The sequence below is a fragment of the Meriones unguiculatus genome, chromosome 17 (genome assembly GCF_030254825.1).
Source record: "Meriones unguiculatus strain TT.TT164.6M chromosome 17, Bangor_MerUng_6.1, whole genome shotgun sequence".
NCBI classification, from domain to species: Eukaryota; Metazoa; Chordata; class Mammalia; order Rodentia; family Muridae; genus Meriones; species Meriones unguiculatus.
Genome location: NC_083364.1, coordinates 86,877,806 through 86,890,446, shown reverse-complemented (window position 1 = coordinate 86,890,446; position 12,641 = coordinate 86,877,806).

Here is a 12,641-nt window from a genome sequence, read left to right as displayed (position 1 = left end):
GAGTTGAACCAACTAGCCCAGAGCTCAGTAAGATGTAAGAAAGGGTGAGCTTATTTAGCAGTAAGCCTCAGGGGCTGAGAACATTATAGGCCTAGAGAAGATTGGATGGAGGCTGAAAGCTTCCAGGACTAGGAATAAATTATCTGATGGAGGCAGTCAGCCTCTGACAACAATTAAAGCAGGCCATAAAAGTCACTTTTATATGACCTCTGTCTGGAAGACAGAGGACAACTTGCTGGAATCAGCTCTCTCCTTCCTTCAAGAGTCCTGTGAATTGAGCCCAGGTGGGCAGGCTTGACCACAGTCTCCTTACCCACGGAACTGTCCCAGCTGCCCCATGTCTGTTTTTATCTTTTCATTTTGGAAGGTGGGACATTTATCCACAAACCACAGTCTCCTCACCTTTTCAACAGCAAAAGCTTTTGTCAAACTAGCAATGGCAGGTACAGAAATGCAGTCGTGAGAACTCTGCAGTGATCTCTCTCTCTTCTGGTTCTGTTTCTATTGGGTGGGACTCTCACAGCACGGGCCCGGATGATAAAACAGACAGGAACCCTAATTCTGTAAAGCAATTGGTTATGGGGTTTGCCCAGGGGGCAAATCTTTTCCTGAAAACCTTCTTGGTTTTAGAATACTAGTAACTCAGATACAATACAGTTGTACTCAGACAAGCCTCTGAAATTTCCTTTACACAAATCCACACCAAAACGGGAACTTTGATTCTGTGTTGCGTTTACTATTGTTGTTTGAGGCAGGCAGGCCTCGGATGTATGGCCTTCCTGTCTCAGCCCACTCCTGGCCGGAATTACAAGCAGACCCACCATGTGCAGCTCCAGTAGGCCTTAAATTTAATGAAATGTTATGTTCCTCAATTTCAAAATACCACCACAGCAGAAATGTCTCCTTAGAGTCAGGAAATCCCATTCAATGCTCATTTACAATCATTCCTTGATCAAAGGCATAGAACTTCGTGCTCCCTTGTGCCGGTACTTTTATTTTTTTTGGTTATTCCATACATGCCAACAACATAATGTGATCACATATACTCCCTATATCCCCGTCCACCCATCCCTTGCTTCCTCCTGAGCACCGGCAGGGTGAGGGGCTGATAAAAACATCCCATTTAGGGTTCAACTTGCTACAATACCGATCTTCCTGGCAAGGTGTGCCCATTGCTGGAGTAGTGGCATGACTCGCATGGGGCAACTGTGTTCTTGTTTGAGGTGAGATTTGTTCCATAGGAAGGAATTTCATATCTGGAACTATAATTCTGATTAAAAAAATGTTGTGATTGGTTTTGGTAGTCCACTAAGTGCTATTAATGCTATCCAGGTGTGTGTGTGTGTGTGTGTGTGTGTGTGTGTGTGTGTGTGCGGCCATCCTATGAGGTTGCAAGAGCAACCTACGAGTGGCCACACTCCTGAGGAAGAGGGAGTCTCCCTCAGCAGCTGTCAATTGCCAGTCATTTCTCACTAAGGGATATATATGCCCCGGAGATCATCTCCCCCATCCATTCAGAAATCTTTTCTTAAAATGATTTTTCCAAAGTATGTATATGAGTGCTCTTTCTGCATGTTTATCAAATCACATTATTGATGGTTGTGAGCCACCATGTGGGATGCTGGAAATTGAACTCAGGACCTCTGGAAGAACAGCCAGTGCTCTTAACCCCTGAGCCGTCTCTCCAGCTCCCGATTCAGAAATCTTAATGGCTCAATTTTGGTTAAGTGTTGTGCTGGTAACCACATCTAGTTTGAGTTCATAAATACAATAGTGTTGTCCTATCCCAAAGACAAGATTGACAAAGGGCGTGGCCATGCATGCCTTTAGTCCTGGCCCTTGGGAGACAGAGGCTGGTAGATCTCTATGACCTTAAGGCCAGCATTGTCTCTATATAGGCAGCCCAAGGGTCCTCAGTGACACTGTGTCCCCAACAAAACAGAATGAGGAACTACATAGCACCCTTCCCCAGGCTCCAGCTCTTACATTTCTTTCTGCCTTCTTTTCTGTGCTGTCCCCTGAGCACTAGTGGGGGCAAGGGGTGGAATAAAAATGTCTCGTTTAGGGTTCAGCAGGCTGCAATACCAACCTCCCTGGCAAGGTGTGCCCACTAGGATAGTAGTGGTGTCGCTCATACGGGGTAACTGTTCTTGTTGGGTTTGAGATTTGTTCCACAGGAAAGAATTTCAGATCTGGATCAATAATCCTGATTAAAAAAATCCACAGCTTGGGGGATCCCGGGCCTTGGGGTAGAACCTATTATTATTTTGCTCAATGGTCATGCTCCCTTGAGCCTTTACAGCTCGTTTCAATGTGTCAGTGACTGATCTGAAGTAAAGTCATCCTTCCATATCTATGAGTTCCCTATCAGGAGCTTCAAGCAACTGTGCATGAAAATTGTTTGGGGAAAAAAAAAACATTTGGCCAATTGTGATGTAAAAGCCTATATGTAGTCTTAGCACATGGGAGGCAGTGACATGAGGAGCAAGAGTTCAAGGCCAAATGCAGCAACACAGTGAATATAAAGCCAATCCTGTGCTATGTTTAAGAAACAAGATATTTTATTGGTAGTGACCACAAACAAAACCTTTTCCTGTCACTACTCCTAAGTGGCATGGCTAAACAACCATTTTACCTAGTGCTTTCCACTAGGGATTAATCTAGAGGTGACTCATGTTATATGCCATTTCTTGTCATAGGAGTGTTGGGCACCCTCCAAGTTTGGTGTCTCTGTCTTAAACCACTCCTCCATGGAGAGCAGAGGAAAACTCATCTGTAGGATTGCTGAGAGACTCTCCAAGACCCAGGTACCTTTCCCACAACCTCCTCTTTAGGCCAGTGAGCTGTAAATGTTTTTATTTCCTCAGATGAGGGGATGAGATGAGCGCCATATCCAAGCTAAACAATTAAATGGCTTTGGCCGAGCCCAGATCATTTCTTTCTCTGTTTTAGGCCTGAAAGCTTCTAGCCTCCATACAATCTAATCTTCTGCTAACCCAAATCTTGAAAGTATCAGATTCCAGCCTCTGCCTGCTATCCTAGGCCTAGAATGTTTCAGCCCCCAAGCCTCAGTGATGAATAGATTTGCCCTTTCTAGCTCTCACTGAACTCTTGCTGGCTGGTTCAGTTGAGCTGTTCTGGTCCAAACTCCTCTAACAAGCTGACTGATTCAGTCTGGCTTCTCTCTCAGCTTCTGTCTGAATTGCTTTGTTTGGCTTCAAGCTAGCTATGGCAATATGTCTTTCTCATTCTCTGGCCTATGTCTATAAAGCTGTCCCAGTAAAACTGCCACACATACTACTCCCACTACACTCCTCCTCCCACAACTTTCCTCTGTTTCCTGTCTGTTCTCATGAAAGCTGGGCATATCCTATTTCTGAGTCATTCTGCCAGATCTCTCTCTGACTTGTCACTTTGCCCCTCAATTAGATGTCACTTTCAAACCTGGCTGCTGCTTCCTTCTATAAACAAATCTTACTTTCATTTTGGGATTAAAGGTTGTGCACTCAGGGTGTATGTGTATTCCAGCCATATCACATAGACCTAGAAGGTCTTTAGATGTGATCCCTTGCCAGAGCAGCCATGTTGCTGGATTCAAATTCCTCTATGTTAAACCAAGGCTTAAAGGTAAACTGTAGTATGTTCAAAAGAAAAATCACCTTTCACACAAAGTATGACACCAAGAAATGGTGTCCAAGAATGAGAGCCTCCTTAGAAATTATGGTCCTGTGGAGACAGGTTTCGTAACAGACAACATTTGTGTAACCTCAACTCCATTGTGAACAGCACAATATGTTCTGCAGAGGGTGTTAAGGAATACATCTGTTTACCTCCTGGAACAGCTAAGAAAGATCTGAAAAATATGTTTTCCCATTTCAAAAGAAAAAAACCACCAGGGAGACCTTGTTGAGGAACAGTTTTTAGTTACATAAATTTCTTTACCTTGCCATTTAGACTACATGTGTGAATAACCAAACAGCTGGTGGAGCTCAAGTACACACTGTTTATTTTGGAGCTATAACGTATCCAGGCAAATATATTTTTTTATCCTAGAATTTTCAGACACTCTGAAATGGAATAACTCTTAGTAAACAACACTGGGTTCGCTTTGGGCTTCCTGTCATGTGTCCTTGTGACACACAGGGAGAAGGGCAGTACCCCAGGCTGTTGCTAGAACGGTTGCCTGAGGCTTCCCTCTACAACTTTCTGCAGAGCTCAGACTCAAGCCAACGAGCCATAAGCTGGGATCTGCATGTTACTGCAGTACAGGGCAGGATGATTTATATGCTGCATCACTGCCGAGACCAGTGATCCTAACCACCTGCAGAATTGTCACAGCTTTGTGTGTGCGTGTGTGTGTGCGTGTGTATTGTGCGGGCTCATAAGCTCAGGTACATGTGTTCTTTCAGCCACGGATACCATAAGAAAAACATTCCCACCATCACACACTTATCCTCATCTCCTCAAATCGGTGTCCCTTTGCTTCAGTCACACTTTCTGACTCACTCCTGCCGCTAGTGTTCTGTGCCAGCTGTGTAGATGCTTTAGCCACAGTGACATCAACTGGAAAACGCTGGAACTGGGGCCCTGCCTCATCACAGAATCCCCACAGTCTCGCTTTAATTCCTCCTATGTAGACATACAACTGAATGGCAGTCAGATAAGCAGCATCAAAATCCCAGTCGGATTAGGGGAAAAGGAGCTTATGAAATAACAAAAATAACTTTAAAGATGTATGTTAACGGCCGTGAGATATGATTATATATTTTGGGAAAATATATTGATAATCATTTGAAGTTGGTCCCAAGCTTTCAAGGTTTTTAAAATTATATTTCTTTTAAAAATCATGACAAACCAGGCATGATGGCACACATCTTGAATCCCAGGGCTTGGGAGGCAGAGGCAGGTGGATTGCCTTGAGTTCGAGGTCAGCCTGGTCTACAAAGCAAGTTGAGGATAGCCAAGACCACATAGAGAAACCCTTTCTTGAATAACCCCCCCCCCCAAAAAAAAAATCATGACACAGTCAATTAGTGTTAATCCTTTCAGACTGTAATATTCAGTGCCTCATAATTACAGGTTTTTCCCTGTGGCTGGGGGGAGTGTGGATCTTGGGTCTGCTCTAAGAGTTGCCTCCTGTGCTCCCCTAGAATATTCTTTTCCAGCCTCTGATCATGTGCTTATCAGAGAGTAGGGAGAACCTTCTATGGACCTCCCAAAGTGTAACCTGACAGTTGTGTTCAGTAAGGTCTACAAACTTTTAGACCCCAGTAGTTGTGTACCCTTTCCCAGGGTTGTGTCCTGGAATCTCACTCTTAGGTACAAGCTAGTACAATTGCAGGCTTTACCTCATTTACTTGTCCCCCATCAACATCCTGCCTCATGCTGCCTGAACTCAGCACGTCAAACTCTTGTTTTGCCTTTGTCTTGTTTTTAGTTTCTTGAGGTGGGATGGTATGTACAGACCCTCACTCTTGGCCAACGCCATCTTAATCATACACATGATACAAGGAACTGTGATGACAGTGCTTTAATATTTAGAGAATGAAATCCAGAATATGCAAATTCTAAAGGTAACTTTACTGCTCAGAGATAACAAATTACTGTCCAATTCTCTAAAGGCAGCACGTAAATATTCCACGTGTTAACACAAACACAGTGTGGATGTCTGCAGGAAAGGTTTTGTTCCTTAAGATTTAGTTAACTTCCCTGCCCCTAAAGGCGGGTAAAGTTAGGTTAACTGCCTCTTAGCCGCCTGGCTCAGTGCATTCCTATGTGAGGCCCAGACTGTGCAGTGTAGGTGTAGGGAGAGGGGTGTTCTCTCCAGTGGCTGGATCGCTGTTTGCCTTAAAGTTTATGTATTGAAAACTGCCACTATGTCGATGCTTTTAGCAGTGGCACCAGTGGAAGGAGCCTAGGCTATTTGGGATCTGCCTTCATGAACAGAACTGGCGTCCTAACAAAAGGGGCCCCCGAGAGCTGCCTTGCTCCGTCCACCCTATGAAGACAGTAAGAAGCTGCCATCCATGAAGAGCTGGCCAGCACAGTCTATGGTGTTTTGTCACAATAGCTCACACAAACATATATAATGTTCATGTGAGCATGTGTGTGTGTCTGTCTATCTGTCTGTCTGTCTCCTGAGAGCTCCTAAGGATCAGGGATGTATACCACTGTTCTCAGTATTTTTCTAAAAGTTGACTGTATACATGTATGTATGTGTTAAAGTGAGCCACTTTGGTATAAATCAATCAGTACCATTTTGTGAGGAATTAAAGTTTATTTCTAACTTTTTACAATGATTAAAGAGAACAGAGTGGTTTTCACTGGTGGATTTTATCAAAGATTTAAAGAATTTAAACATTGTCATAGCTAAACAAAATTACCAGAGATTAAGAAAGGTCATGCTTCCTGATTCTAGGATCAGCAAAGAATGCAAGAAAAGAAAGTTGTAGGCTAGCATCCCTTTTGAAAAAAGACAACCCTCAAGCAAGTATTAGCAAACTGAATCCATCAATATGCTAACATCAGAACCGAGGTTGAGTCAACATTTATAAATTCAGTCAAACTGAGCATGCGCCTGTTGTTCCCACAACTTGGAACACTAAGGCAGGTTTGCTTGACCCCAGGAAACCAAGGTCAGCCTGAACAGCAGAGCAAGATTCTCTGTTCATTAAAAAAAGTATTCAATGTAACTCACCATATCTAAATGTATGTGTTCAGAAATCTAAGTGGGAACCTTTGGCCTGGGCAATGTGGTCAGCACAGAGGATGGGTTTGTATCAGTGATTAGTGACAGAATCGTCACTGTTAGATTTCGTATAAGGATGGAAAACAGAAGGATTAAGGGCATTTTAAAGTCTTTCTTTACAGCATTTGGTTTGTCAGAGATTCTGGTAACTGAAAAGGAAAACGGAGAAAGAGCAGAAATGATTAGAAAGTACTACCTTTGCCATACTTTGAATGAAGTGGCCTATTCTATGTCTTTGTGAACACTGGACAATACATATGGATTCTGTGAGGTCATTAAGAGCATTTTATTAATACTTGCAAGTCATGTCAATGATATGTGAAGTTACAGTCACTTACCCAAAAGAGGGGAGCCAAATACTGAGCCTCAGGTGAATGCAGTTTCAAAAAACATGTGCAAGAAGGATCTTGACAATTTAGGACAGTACCGTATAGTAAGATTTTTGAAGGCAGAGGAGCATAGGAAAAGAAAAGGTAAAGGCCGAGGGTGGGGAGATGGCTCAGTCAGTGGAGTCCCCATCTCATAAACAAGAGGACTAGAGTTATGCTCCCTGCGATCCACATAGCAAAGTCAGTAGTAGTTAGGTGCTGTAGTGCATACCAATAATCCAAGCAATGGCGTGATGGGAGGCAAAGGCCAGAGGATCCCTGAAACTATGTGGGCCATCCAGGCTGGCCAAAAATGATCAAGATGACAAATGAAAGATCCTGTCTCAAACAAAAGGCAAACGGTCCCTGAAGGCTAACACTTGATGTTGTCCTCTGGCTGCCATACATGTGCTGTGCACACAGGTACATCACCCTTACATGGTCAGAAACATACACAGGAAACAAAAACAAAGACAGGAAATGATAAAAACAGAGCATTTCAATGTCAAGGAATAGAAGGAAATGATCACTGTGCATCCCAAAAGATAAACTCAATTGATTTTCCAGCAATGAACTCTTGGGAAATGAGAATATATACCAAGGTGAATCACGTGGGCTGGTGGTCATCTAGAGGCACAGACAGAGAACAGAGCAGGAAGGACAGAAGAGAAGCCATGGTGAAAGCAAAAATAACAGCTTTATTCCTTGAGGATAGGAGGGGCTGAAGGCTGGGAGTCTGCTATATGGACTTTGGCTTGGGTATTTTACCGGGCGCTGGAACATTCCCTTTCCCCTGACGGTCTTGTTCAGATATCCAACTCCTGGCCTCCCGGTATTTCTTCTGGCAATGTCATTCTGGAACAAGAAGCCACCATCTAAGGAAGTCAGTTTTAATTATCTTTGTTGATGTTCCTCTAACTCTCCTTCCTTCAGGAAACATCTCCCAATATCAACTCCTCTGTAATTCTAGAATACTACTTATTATACTGAGACTGACTTTCATAAGGAATGTACCCAGTCTCTCCAGTATGTCTTATTTACTCCTGGTCGGCCCCACTTGAAGATACAAATTTCAGTGATTTCTCCCCTGAGAGAACACTGGAGTCAGAGATGCTGCCCATGATTTGAAAACCAAATAGACCCAGGAAATTCTGGCATGTTCCTGGGCAAAAGCGAAATGTAGAAAACAACAACAACTTATTTTGATCTTTCCAAAGACATGGCTTACTTCAAGATAGGGATGTAATGTGCTAATACTTAGATGCTAAATAAATGGCAGGGGGATTTTCTTCTAGTAGGTGTAAAAGTTTATCAGACCCACATCACAGAATATTTCAACCCCAAATCTACTCAGGAAAGTGATTTTTAACTCTGAGAGCTGTCTGCCTTCTTTTTGCTAAATTCCTCAGAAGCTTACAGCTCCTAGAAAATTTCACTGATCAGTCCTGAGATTTCTTTTGACAGGAACGTGTCATAAGAATTCTGCTCAGCAGCTGCTTTTTCTAGCCTATGAAGCAAAGAAGTGTAAGTGTGAATCTTGAGCCCCTGAAAACTGTGTTGGCTGGAGGGTCATCCTACCATTTCTAGAACTGTGCACCAAGAAACAGGCTTTTAAGATAAAATATTAAAGACAGCCTGACATTCTTCATTTTTTCTACCCAATGCCCTCTATTTTAGTCAGTGTGTTTTCTTTTCTACACATTTTCTAGACTGTAGAATCTCTTGTGTACTGTATGAAAGCATCATCTGTCAATAAAAAGCTGACACCCTAATAGCTGAGGCAGGAAATAGGAGATGGGAATTCTGGAAGAGAGAGATGAATTTGGATAGAGTCAGAAGCAGACTCACCCTCGACTCTGAGGAAAATGTACTATGAAGCTAAGAAGCGGGAACTAGCCACATGGCACACATAGAATAGAATAAACGGGTAATGTAAGTTAAGAAGTAGGAGGGCAACAAGCCGAAGCTTATGGCCTAGGCATTTACTCATAAATAATAAAATCTGAGTAGTTACTTTGAGAACTGGCACATGGGAGGGAAAATCCGAGCTTACAAATGATGTACCAAACCAGGGGCAAGAACTTATTTTCAAGCAACCGAGAAGCCTGTGCAAAGCAGGCCAAGAGTGAAAGGAGTGGCTAAGTCACCTGTGCTACTCTAGCTAAAAGCTAGGTTTTCCCAAGCTTGGCCACTGTGTAAAGGCAACCGACCTCTGAAAAAGTGTGGTGGCTCAGAGAGGCTTGGCACAGACAGGGATCAAAAGCTGCAGCTCAAGTCCAATGCACGTGGGCCCAAGATAGAGCTGGTGGTAGGCCAGTCTAGGAGGTGCCACTGCTATGAGAGCAAGCAGGAAGCTGTAGTGCGCAGTAGGTGGAGAGCTGTAGTCAACCAGAGCATGAGGTCTGAGCGGAATGCAGACAGAAGTCAGACACAGGAAAAAAAATCCTAGCACACCTCTGAACATGTCCAATATGCTTAATTGCTTAGATGCTAAAGAAAGAAAGGAAACTAGACATAGACAGTCATAAAAATAATAAATAAGTTTAAAAATAAAAAAGTCCTTAAAAAGAGAGAGTCAAATTAAAAAGGAATAGGACAAACATGCAAAATGCAATAACAAGACATTTGGTTACTGTATAATTGTGTTATGTTTATCAGCATACAAATAATCATATTTTCAGTACAGATTGTAATTTTATATATCTTCTTTAAGAGAGATCAGAAGAAAACAGACTTAGAGAAGAAAAGGACTAAAAAATTAAATGCTAAAATGAGGCCATAGAACAGAGATTAGAGGATTTTTAAAATTAGAATAAACAATCTTCAGAGATAAAGAGAAATACAAAATATGGAGGCAAATCTTAGAGGGAAAATTACAAAAATTTATAAATAAGAATGAGGAAAATGCCAAGATATCAAATATGTAAGAAAAAGAGAGAAATGGAGAATAGAGAGAGGCCATCAAAGAAAAATTAGAATAAAATTATAAATTAAACTGAGGGATATAATAAGACAAAGACAGAGGAAAGAAGTCAGAACCTCTAGCACCACTTTGTAATAAGACTGCAAAAGGGCAGGCTCTATCTGTTAAAAAAAAAACAAAACTAAAATTATTTTTCCCCAGCCTTGATAAAGGAATTAGAAGAAGATAAGGGAAATCTACAGGGAAGATAATAGAAGATAATTAGAAGAAGATAAGGAAGTCCATCAAGATTTGGGGTGGCAACTTATACAGACACAAAATTTAAAAAGATTTTAAAAATCACTAACAACCTAAGGCTTACATTCACCATACATCAAACAGATACTTAACAACTGGGCTACGCAAGATCATATAAAATTCCAAAAGACTGATTTGATGACAGCCATGTTAGAGCATGGCCTCAGCTACAATGGTGGAAAGTTGAGGCTTCATCATGGAGCAAATACGACTAGAGGCTTTGATATTGTAGTGTATCAGTTAGGTGAAGGTCTGAGCTCTGAATTCAGAGTACAGATTACCCTAGACAATGCTGTCCTAGAACACTGTTGTATATAGTAGCTTTAAATGCTTGGGACAAGGTTGAACAACAGGAACTAGCTGAATCATTACAAAGATAACTCAGGGTTCAAAAGAAATTTTTTTTTTCAAATGAACCTTTCACTGACTTTTTACAAAGATTAATTACAGCTATGAATAGAGCAATATCATATCCAATTGCTACAGAAATTGTCTTTTTGTTTGTTTGTGTAGACCTGGCTGTCCTGGATCAAGCTGTCCACAAAAAGGATACAGAAGAGGCAGACTCTTCAACTTTAGGGCGGGAGCAACTTCTGGCAGATCAGACACTTGCCTTACCACTAGAGTGGTTGACTGACCAACCTGCTTGGATTGAGTAACGGCCTGTGACAAAGGAAAAATGACAAGCACTGGAGTAGTTGGTCCACAAGCAGCTGGAGGCTCAACAAACAGAAGACTCCACCAGCCCTTGGAATTCTCCTGTATATATCATTAAAAAGAAATCTGGCAAATGGAGGATGTTGACAGATCTGATAGCAATTAATAAAACTCAGCCAATGAGTTCTTTACAGGCTGGAATCCCTTTACCTTTCTTTTTAGCTAAGACATGGCCCATTACAGTGATTGATTTTTCTCAATACTTTTTGAGAAACAAGATAAAGATTTGCTTTCACTGCCTGCATTTAACCATGAAAAACCAACTAAGAGATATCAGTGGAGGGTCTTGCCACAAGGAATTTAAACAGTCTCACAATAGTTGTGCAACAGCTATTAAAAATAATTCATAAACAGTTTCTTCAATCCATAATTTACCATTATATGGATGATATCTTTATTTTTTATTTTTTTGCATTTTCAGGCATTTATTTCTGTCCCAGTGTACACTGGAGTTTTCTTAGTAATTTCACTTATTAGGATCCATACACATCACTGCCTGAGCTCCTGTGTTAGGAGCTATGCTTGCTTCCTGGGTGCTCTACTCTGGAACAAACACTCCTGCCCCATGATGCATTTGTGATAGGGGTGGGTCTTCAGGATTCCAGCCTCTTCCCTGTGACTCAGTTCCATCTGCCTATGCTTCTGCTTGTGCTTTTTCAGTTCCACCCACCCTGGAGGTCAGCCAGCATCCAACAGCGGTACTGAATCTGATAAATGTCACCTGTTAAGTGATATCTTATTAGTTGATTTAGATACAAATATCTTAGGAAAAATGTTTGGTGAAGTAAAGAGAATTTTGCCTTGCTGGGGATTACTAATAGCCCTTGAAAAAAAACACAAAGAGGAGATTCTATTAATTATCTAGGATATAAGATAGGTCTACCAAAAAAAAAAAAAATCAATCACAGAAGGTACAAATCAGGAAGAGACCAATTAAGAACTCTTAATGATTTCCAAAAATTGTTGGGAGGCATTGATTGGCTAAGGCTTACAACTGGATTAACGTCTCAAGAGCTACATAATTTATTTCAAACCTTACAAGGTGACAAAAACTTAAATAGTCCAAGAAAACTATCATCTGAGGCTGAAAAGGAACTCGCTGCAATAGAAAAGAAATTACAAGATGCACATGTGGATCACTTGAATCCAAAGATGGCTTATATCTTAGTTATTTTGCCTTCTACGCTTTCTTCCACAGAAGTTCTTAAGCAAAAAGATTATATCTTGGAATCAATATTTTTAGCATACAAACAGAGCAAAAATATTAAAGACCTATATAGAAAAGGTTTCTGAATTGGTTCTGAAAGGAAAACTGAGACTTCATCAATTAGCAGGAATAGACCCAACAGACTTTGTGTTATCGCTTACTAATGCAGAAATTGCCTCATTATGTGCAGAAAATGAACACTGGCAAAGAGCTTGCAGTAATATTTTTTTTGGGGGGGAGGAAAAAATTAACAACAAATGCTCCAAAAGCAAGTGACTTCAGTTTATAAAAAGAACTATTTGTATTCTCCCTCATATAATAAAAGGGACACTCATTTCTGGAGCACCTACATTTTATAAGGTTATAAGTCAGAAAAAATAA